This window comes from Elaeis guineensis, chromosome 1 (genome assembly GCF_000442705.2).
Source record: "Elaeis guineensis isolate ETL-2024a chromosome 1, EG11, whole genome shotgun sequence".
Taxonomy (NCBI): Eukaryota; Viridiplantae; Streptophyta; class Magnoliopsida; order Arecales; family Arecaceae; genus Elaeis; species Elaeis guineensis.
In genome coordinates, this window is record NC_025993.2 from 95,400,941 (window position 1) to 95,409,364 (window position 8,424).

Genomic DNA, 8,424 nt, shown 5'->3' on the forward strand with positions numbered 1-8,424 from the left:
AGGGTCTATAGCGGAAGCATATGTAGCTACTGAGTGTGTCACATTCTGCTTGATGTATCTTGACGATATCAAAATAAGATTCAATTGTGCAGATCGTGAATGGGGTGACAATGAATCGATGTTATCTATATTTGAACAAACGGTTCGACCTACTAGTGCAAGGAGATATGAATTTATGGATGTGAACGAGCTATCCAAAGCATACATTTACGTTCTAAATAATTATGAAGAAATTAAAAATTTTATTGAGTAAGTATCATCTTATCATACTATTTAATTTTCAAAAAAATTTTCATATCTTTATAAAATTAAAAATCATAACTTCTTGTAGTGAGCACAAGAGTATACTATATAGAGAGAATAATACGGATGCCGATGATCGACATAGAAGAAAATTTGCAAAATAATTTGGTGATCTTGTAAGTTGCATTACTGATACATTATTTATTTACTTATAAATAATATTATTTAAACCAACATAATTTTTTATCTTATGATGTAGATGAAACATAAATATTTTAATAAAAAAGTGGGTGTGACCGATGAGTTGCATGATTTAGCATATGATCTCGATCGAAGGATTAATCACTACACATCCTATATCATTGGAGGAATGAGATTTCATACAAGGGAGCTTGAGATGCAACGACGGACTCAAAATAGTGGAATTGCTACAATAGGATATGAAGAAGAAGAAGAGATTGATTATTATGGTGTACTGATAGATATCATAGAACTGAAGTATGGATCCAGTAATTCTGTATTTTTGTTTCAATGTGAATGGTAGGATATTAGTAATAAAAAGATCGATATTCACATCGATTCATAATTTATCAGTGTAAATCTTGCACGAACATGGTACCAAAATGAGCCGTATATATTAGCAACTCAAGCGAAATAAGTAATATATTTGAAGGATCTAAAGTATCGATGTAATTGGCATATTGTACAAAAAATAATACCTAAAGATGTATATGACATACCAACTTGATTAGAAATGGATAAAAATTCAAATTTACATGAAAAGGAAGCTTTTCAGCAAGATGAACAAACATTAGCCGAGCTTTTGGTTGATGAAAAACTTGTAACGGCACCTTTGAATAGGGCTGATCTTCCATCCAATAAAGTTGAAGCTAATTTTATATTTAATCATGATGAGTCAGAGGATGACGATCAGTTCATAAATGATGATGAGATAGAAGACAACATATACATCGATTACTGTGATTCGGACGAGGATCTACACATCGAGGAAGAAATGAATATTGATGAGTAGATCTATATTCTTCATTCAATTTTATCTTCCAATAATGGTATGTGATATAATTGTATTCATTAGAATATTATTTGATTTCTACTATTATTATTCAATATTATATTTATTTATATCTCAATTTCTATAAATATGGCATCAGGAGACAGACGATGATGTTCGCGTTCACAGCTCCCTGCAGATGCCTCAGAGGTTGAGGCACCTCCATCTGTCACGCCCCGAACCCAACACCCGGGTCGGATACGTGATGGCCGCACATTCCTTAGAGCAAGCCCTAAAGAATATGCAAGGCCAAAATAAATATTACAACCTTAACATCCATAATAATTAATTTCAAATATAATTCATAAAACCTTGCATAATTATAATTTAAATTTCTTCAATTCTCTGATCAGATACTATGACACTCTATTTATCCTTCTGCTCACCCGTAAATCCAAGCCATAGCCAATCTAAGTCATCCTGTAACTCTGAGAAGAAAAAGAAAGATGAAGGGGTGTGAGCTTTACAGCCCAGTAAGAATTCCCATATCACACTGATAAAGTAATATAATCTAAAAATAAGAATAAGCAATCAAATATAAAATCTCATGTTCAATGTCCAGAATAATGCAAACATTCATAAATTTTCTGTCTTGTCAAAATAGATACATCATCATATGTTAACGGGTGAAAAACTTTTATTCAACAATTATTTCATGTCTTATCTTTCATTTCTCCTTTCATAATCACATGATTTTTAACATTTTCTTTCTGGCTCTGGACTATCCAAGTCTATACCTCAGTCATCATCCGGATCAAATCCACTTAAAAAGTCTTTCAAGACTATCCCAGGATGAGCTCCTGGCCGGCTGTCCCACGTACGAAAGCCCGTAAGAGGCTGTCCCAGGCATAAGCTCCTGGCGGGCTGTCCCAAGCATGAGCTCCTGGCCGGCTGATCCACCTGTAAGCCAGTGGGGGTTGTCCCAGGCATAAGCTCCTGACGGGCTGTTCCACATGACAAGACTAGTCCATACCATATATCTCTTTCTTTTCATTAAATCATTATGTGTTGATTTCATCAAATCAATTCTGACTTGCATTATGATCAATTCAGATATGTAATATCCATATAATCATGCCATCAATCTCTGATACATATATATATTGACATACATACTCATGCTCAAAATCAAATAACAGTATCTCAGGTATAATAAATTCATCGATCTCAAATCCGATGATGCAAAATCAATAATGCAAGACCAACAGTAAAATAGCATATATATAATAGTGATCATGTACAGGGATTCTTACCTTTATCGGTGACTGATCCAAGCACAGAAATCAATGTTCTTCTTTTATTTATGAATTTTTTTAACAAAATATTTTACTCGATATCATATGCAGACAATCATCTCTTCATAACCCTGATCAAATATAAAAATCATATATAGAGAAAATTATCGATAATCGATCATAATAACACAGATCGAGGACCTCTCTTAGGATTAACCAAAATTAGGACTTGTCTATGTATCTGGATCCTCCACTAATCCATAAGACTTCTAGAGAGAGAAAATTCATGAAGAGAGAGAAAATTCTAGAGAGAGAAAGTAGAGAGAGAAAGTGGAGAAAGAAACCTTCGTATCCTTCCGATGAGGCACTCATGATCGAGATCATCAGAGGTCCTATTAGGGTGACTCAATATGAATCAAGTGTTACAATTTCGAGTAGAATCGGACTGGGATCAGATCTACCACATGAATTTCGGAGCAATCTCAGATCATCTTATTTTCATCTCAATTTTATCCTAGGGTTCATGATGCAATCAGAGAGGAAGAAAAGATCCTAGAGAGACAAAATTCATAAAGAGAGAGAAAAGTCTAGAGAGAGAATCTAGAGAGAGAAAATGTAGAGAGAAGGTAGAGAGAGGAGAGAGAAAAAATTTTTCTCTCTTCTTCTTCTTTTTATTTTGTTTTATTTTATTTTTATTTTTATTTTTATTTTTCTCTTTCTCTTTCTCTTTTTCCTTTTTTTTCTTTTTCTTTTTCCTTTTTTTTTCTTTTTCTTTTCCTTTTTCTTTTCTTTTTTTCTTTTTCCTTTTTCTTTTCTTTTCTTTTCTTTTCTTCTTCTTCTTCCTTCTTCTTTTCTTTTCCCGTGGGTTCATTTGGGCCGAAATAGGGGATCTTTGATCCCCTCCCTGGTTAGCCGATCGACGGCACAACCGGCATGGGGATGGTCGGCGATCGAAGGAGAGGTGATCCGACGGCAAGAGGCGGCCAAACCGGTGGTCGGCGGTGACCACCGGCGACGAAAAATGGCAAAAAGAAAGATTTCTTCCACAACAAAATTCGGCGACTCTGGTCGCCGGCGAGCATGCACATCGGCACGGGAAGGAAGGGGAGGAAGAGAGGAAGGGGAGGAGGCTTACCTCCGTCGTCGGCGAAGCTTTTCCGACGAGAAATTGGACGTCACAGTGATGGGTCTCCGTGAGAAATTTCCGACGATTGCCGCCGTTTTGCCTCGGGATTTTCGATGGAAAGGAGAGAGGAGGGATCTCCTCCTTATATAGGGCCGGAGGGAGCTTATCTCCGACTCCGATTGGGAGTCGGTGAATGGAGGGGTTTTTTTTTTTTGGGCCTTGGGTTGATTCTGGGCCCAATTTGGGCCGGGATATTACATTCTCCCCCCTTCAAATAATTTCATCCTCGAAATTAAGTTATGTCGTTCGAGATACCTATTTCAAAGTATACATTCTTCATATTATTCACAAGTTTACGATAATGTCATATATATATTATTTATTTCTCATGATCTTGTTATAACAAAAATTATTTAAAATTTCAAACTCATCCCTTCTTATTGATTTCTCAACTTTTTGAAGAATTGTAACATTTTGGACTTGTATTAATATACCACCATTATTTGTCTAATACATTTCACTCAAAAATTCATAATTATCTCAAACTACCTATGATAGAAAAATAAATAAAGGTCAAACATCAGGCGCTCTTCACAATCATCGATTTTTTTTTTCTTCTCTTGACCTTCCAACAAATTTTATATGTAGACTCTCATCTTAAGAAAAATCTCAATCTTCTATATCAGTTCGAGTAATAATATTAAATTTTTAAAAAAATATGAGATCTATGTCAGGACATTCTAAGTTTGAACTGATAACAGAACTATCAAGCTGTTAATAAACTTGAGATATCTAGGATTTCTTGGCAATATCTACAATGAAGCAACCTATTAACAAAAATTATCTGACTATGATCAGATTAAAAATCATTCTTTATTTACAACTAATGTATTCCATAATATCTTCAGAATCAAAGAATTAATATTTCTAATCAATTTAACCCATCATGCTTTTGCTGCGCACTCTGATCTTAATTTATCAAATTATATAATTATATCAAAGATAAAAATATCCTTATATGTTAGATCGATCCAGGATAGATCCAACCTTCAAATTTCATATAAGACTTAGGACAAAATTTTAAGTTTCTTCATCTTTACTACCTTTGGACATAGCATATAAAAATTAAATCTTGATCTACTTCCTATATTTGAAATCATTGTATAAGTTTCATCACTTTTCAAGAATCCAACATGTCTAGAATTAATTGGAGTTAACCTTAGATTTACCTTACAATCATTTAGATAATTTCTAAATCAATCTTCCTTTTTAAAAGAATTAATTCTAACTTGACAAATTAGAAGAACTCAAGCCAACATCCTTAAGTAGAATCAACTTGATTATTTCTTATAGAGCTCCCTTCATCACGACCCTTAATATTAATCAATAAATCCATACAAACTCTTGTCCTTTGTATAAGTCATTCAAAATTTAACACTAGCAAGATGTCTTAGTTCAATTTTAAAAAAAATTCAAACTTTGACTTGAATAATTAATACACTTTACTATCTTCAACAATCACAAGAAAAAAAAATTTAAAAAAAATCTAATCCAAAGATAGTAATACGAATTATTAAAGATTTCATCATAACCTGTATATCATACTCTGACAAAATAAATTTTCTTCTTTAATTTAACAACAATATCAAAAGACTTTTGATCCACTTAAAAAATAAACTATTGACTTGAAATTCAATGCAACTTGAAAGATCTCCGATTAGGAGCCGGTGAATGGAGGTTTTTTTTTTTTTGGGCCTTCGGTTGATTTTGGGCCCAATTTGGGCCGGGATGTTACACCATCGATCTTCATTGTCGCACCAGCTTCACTGTCAGAGGGTCCTGCACTGGCAAGTCCCAATGAGGCAGGTCCCAGTGAGGCGGGTCCCAGTGAGATGAGTTCCAGTGATATTAACTATTACACTTTATATATAATGAAATTTGATTCTTTTATTTGGATCATACTAATGATTTATTTATTGTTGTTTCAGGTGAGTCCTCATCGGTGGTGAGGTGAGGGCGAGGTCCATCAAAGAACCTCGCTTTGAAGTATTGGAGATGCGAGCACTCGGGACAGCATCTCCAGATCGAGATATCGGTCGGCTACACCAGACCCATTAGGGGATGGTATGACCCATGGCAGATTGAGCTGGGCATCATATGCCGCAGTTATGCCCCCATGATGCTCTTCGATTGGCGTCATGTTCTACCGGCTCAGAGAGAGGTTTTCTGCACCCACTTATAGGTAAAATAAATTATATTATGAATATTTAATTTATATAGTATTCTTCTAATATTTGTTATTGACAGGGTGTATTTGATATCGCTGATTTTGAGGAGGATCGTGTGAGGCGAGCCATCGACATTCAGTTATCGTTGCATTTCAAGGACTATCGTCATCACATGCATTAGCATTGGTATCAGGTGGTGCAGGATCATGGGGAGGAGGCAATGTCTCAGCAGCCCTATGACAGCATCACTATAGATGATTGGACTACTATATGCCGGCAGTACGAGGATCCGATATATCAGGTTACATATCTAAACTTTTTTTTTATAATTTAATGATTTAATTATTTATTCTTAAATTAAATTTTTTATCTATTAATTTTATTGGTAATTTTACAGAGATGATGTACCCAGAATGCGATAAATCGGATGAGACAGATCGTGCCACATTGTGGGGGTTTGAGATCGTTTGCTTGTCACATGGAGCATATGATAGGTAATTTTTAATTAGCATATAATTTTTTAGTTATTTAAATTTTTTTTAATTAATTCTTAAATTATAAAGAGATGTTGAGAGTGGCGAGCTTCCTGGTAGGATCGATATTTACCAACGGACTCACCAGCGACAGTCGGGGGAGTGGACGATGAAGAGCCAGGAGCTCTTTGTAAGTTTTTTCAATTATTTTTTATTCACAATCTGATTTTTATTATAAAATTAAAATAATTATAATTTTAATTTTTAGGATCATATGATAGAGATTAGATCCCAGTCTATCCCTGAGGGCTCGAACGCACCCACAGATGATGAGATCTGTGATCGGGTGCTCGGTACGAGATCCTATTATGTTAGGGGTCTAGGATATGGGATCACTGCTCCTTCATCCTCATGCACATCTAGGGTGGACATTCATTCTGCGTGTGAGGCTTGGCTGATGGAGGTGCAGAGGCAAGCTGTCGAGGATCGATAGTGAGCTCAAGAGTTGGCTGCACGCATCGACAACTATCAGTGCTTTCAGATCTAGATGATGGAGCGGATGGCACAGATGGAGCAAATGATATAGCTGATGAGGTAGCAGTAGGCTGATCTGAGCTCCATCATCGGTCTGAGCTTCGTTGAGCACTCCCCAGCCCCAGCTCGTTCTTCAGATTTTGATATTTGATGACTTACTAATGTATTTTTTTTTATTTCAAACATCCTATAATTTTAATTTAATATAATAAAATAATAAAATTTATTTATTAGTTTATTATATAAATTTTTTATTTTAATTTTTTTAATTTATAAAAAAATTATACATATAAATTTAAAAATATATTCATAATTTTTTTAAAAAAATATGACTAAATTATTAGTGATGAAATTATTTCTGATGAAATATTCATCACTAAAAATATTTTACTAACATAATTTAATTTATCAATAAATATATAATTAACAGTGATAAAAAAATATTCATCATAAATAATATTATTTATGGTGAATTTTTTCATCGCTAATATTATTCAATTTTTTTTTAAATAATTTTTTTATTAAATTAATAGCGATGAATTATTTTCATTGCAAAAATAGTTTTTTACAATGAAAATTTTTATCGCTAAAACTTTAGTAAATAATAGCGATAAAAAATTTTCATCGTAAATATCTTTTTTTAGATTAAATTTTTTCATCAATTTTTTTTAAAGATGAAAAATATTCATCGCAAACATCTTTTATTAGCGATGAAATTTTTTTTTCATCATAAAATATTATCAATGACGGGATTATTTGTGACGAAATATTAGCAACTAAAATTTTATCGCTAATATTATTAGCGATAAAAATGGGTTATTAGTGATGAATTTTTCATCGCTAATAACTTATTTTGTTGTAGTGTCAGCTATTCACAATAGAGCTACTGTAGTTTGACTATACATACACTTGATCCCTAGCTATATAGATTCTTATAATACATACTGACTATAGTAGATTCATTATAGGAATAGGATGTGTGCCAATATGAAATCTATCACTCTTGATAGATAAGGAAGTTGGTCCTATAAGATTTATGAGACTGAGTTTAGAAGACCTTGGCCAGGACAATGTGAATAGCAAAAAAAAGTTTCCATTATTTTTACATCAGGAACTCGAATCAAATAAATTAAACATATGACAGATAATGGGATTTGACGAGTAATTCCATAATCTCAGTCTAGTCGGAACTCATAATAGAGGAACTGTGTCAAGCAATAACTATATTTAGAGGTTCATTCTATTTCATTCTACTAGATTGCTACTACATGCTGCTAGATATCACTGGTGGATTGTGAGACTCACAAAAATTATCTTGATGGTTGATAATTCTTATTGGAATGAGTTAGATTTATTCTAATCTATTGAAAAGAGTTTCAATGCTATCGTGGATATAGATCATAATATATCTTACTATTAGATAGAATAAAACCTATAGGATCATACACATAAGAGATTATAATTGATCAGATGGTAGGATTTAACTTTATAAGATTCGATTTAAATCTAAGTC